The sequence below is a fragment of the Styela clava genome, chromosome 6 (genome assembly GCF_964204865.1).
Source record: "Styela clava chromosome 6, kaStyClav1.hap1.2, whole genome shotgun sequence".
Classification (NCBI taxonomy): Eukaryota; Metazoa; Chordata; class Ascidiacea; order Stolidobranchia; family Styelidae; genus Styela; species Styela clava.
In genome coordinates this window covers 5,147,501-5,150,000 of record NC_135255.1, presented here as the reverse complement: position 1 = coordinate 5,150,000, position 2,500 = coordinate 5,147,501, and positions in this window count along the sequence as shown.

Sequence of the window (2,500 nt, the reverse complement as noted above, 5' to 3'; positions counted from 1 at the left end):
GCGGGGCCGGTCGGAGCGCACCCTTTTCTCGGTGGCTGGCGGGCGAGAGAGTGCTGCGTCGCCGGCATCGGCGTCGAAAGAAGCCGAGCCGAAAAAAGTTAAAGTACAAACGTGCAAGCATACTAACCTAACCCTAGGTAAGGCATGTCAGAGCGAAAGACAGTAATTTCGAATGAGCCAAGAAAGAGCGGTGCGGGGCCGGTCGGAGCGCACCCTTTTCTCGGTGGCTGGCGGGCGAGAGAGTGCTGCGTCGCCGGCATCGGCGTCGAAAGAAGCCGAGCCGAAAAAAGTTAAAGTACAAACGTGCAAGCATACTAACCTAACCCTAGGTAAGGCATGTCAGAGCGAAAGACAGTAATTTCGAATGAGCCAAGAAAGAGCGGTGCGGGGCCGGTCGGAGCGCACCCTTTTCTCGGTGGCTGGCGGGCGAGAGAGTGCTGCGTCGCCGGCATCGGCGTCGAAAGAAGCCGAGCCGAAAAAAGTTAAAGTACAAACGTGCAAGCATACTAACCTAACCCTAGGTAAGGCATGTCAGAGCGAAAGACAGTAATTTCGAATGAGCCAAGAAAGAGCGGTGCGGGGCCGGTCGGAGCGCACCCTTTTCTCGGTGGCTGGCGGGCGAGAGAGTGCTGCGTCGCCGGCATCGGCGTCGAAAGAAGCCGAGCCGAAAAAAGTTAAAGTACAAACGTGCAAGCATACTAACCTAACCCTAGGTAAGGCATGTCAGAGCGAAAGACAGTAAACTCGAATGAGCCATGAAAGAGCGGTGCGGGGCCGGTCGGAGCGCACCCTTTTCTCGGTGGCTGGCGGGCGAGAGAGTGCTGCGTCGCCGGCATCGGCGTCGAAAGAAGCCGAGCCGAAAAAAGTTAAAGTACAAACGTGCAAGCATACTAACCTAACCCTAGGTAAGGCATGTCAGAGCGAAAGACAGTAATTTCGAATGAGCCAAGAAAGAGCGGTGCGGGGCCGGTCGGAGCGCACCCTTTTCTCGGTGGCTGGCGGGCGAGAGAGTGCTGCGTCGCCGGCATCGGCGTCGAAAGAAGCCGAGCCGAAAAAAGTTAAAGTACAAACGTGCAAGCATACTAACCTAACCCTAGGTAAGGCATGTCAGAGCGAAAGACAGTAATTTCGAATGAGCCAAGAAAGAGCGGTGCGGGGCCGGTCGGAGCGCACCCTTTTCTCGGTGGCTGGCGGGCGAGAGAGTGCTGCGTCGCCGGCATCGGCGTCGAAAGAAGCCGAGCCGAAAAAAGTTAAAGTACAAACGTGCAAGCATACTAACCTAACCCTAGGTAAGGCATGTCAGAGCGAAAGACAGTAATTTCGAATGAGCCAAGAAAGAGCGGTGCGGGGCCGGTCGGAGCGCACCCTTTTCTCGGTGGCTGGCGGGCGAGAGAGTGCTGCGTCGCCGGCATCGGCGTCGAAAGAAGCCGAGCCGAAAAAAGTTAAAGTACAAACGTGCAAGCATACTAACCTAACCCTAGGTAAGGCATGTCAGAGCGAAAGACAGTAAACTCGAATGAGCCATGAAAGAGCGGTGCGGGGCCGGTCGGAGCGCACCCTTTTCTCGGTGGCTGGCGGGCGAGAGAGTGCTGCGTCGCCGGCATCGGCGTCGAAAGAAGCCGAGCCGAAAAAAGTTAAAGTACAAACGTGCAAGCATACTAACCTAACCCTAGGTAAGGCATGTCAGAGCGAAAGACAGTAATTTCGAATGAGCCAAGAAAGAGCGGTGCGGGGCCGGTCGGAGCGCACCCTTTTCTCGGTGGCTGGCGGGCGAGAGAGTGCTGCGTCGCCGGCATCGGCGTCGAAAGAAGCCGAGCCGAAAAAAGTTAAAGTACAAACGTGCAAGCATACTAACCTAACCCTAGGTAAGGCATGTCAGAGCGAAAGACAGTAAACTCGAATGAGCCATGAAAGAGCGGTGCGGGGCCGGTCGGAGCGCACCCTTTTCTCGGTGGCTGGCGGGCGAGAGAGTGCTGCGTCGCCGGCATCGGCGTCGAAAGAAGCCGAGCCGAAAAAAGTTAAAGTACAAACGTGCAAGCATACTAACCTAACCCTAGGTAAGGCATGTCAGAGCGAAAGACAGTAATTTCGAATGAGCCAAGAAAGAGCGGTGCGGGGCCGGTCGGAGCGCACCCTTTTCTCGGTGGCTGGCGGGCGAGAGAGTGCTGCGTCGCCGGCATCGGCGTCGAAAGAAGCCGAGCCGAAAAAAGTTAAAGTATAAACGTGCAAGCATACTAACCTAACCCTAGGTAAGGCATGTCAGAGCGAAAGACAGTAAACTCGAATGAGCCATGAAAGAGCGGTGCGGGGCCGGTCGGAGCGCACCCTTTTCTCGGTGGCTGGCGGGCGAGAGAGTGCTGCGTCGCCGGCATCGGCGTCGAAAGAAGCCGAGCCGAAAAAAGTTAAAGTACAAACGTGCAAGCATACTAACCTAACCCTAGGTAAGGCATGTCAGAGCGAAAGACAGTAAACTCGAATGAGCCATGAAAGAGCGGTGCGG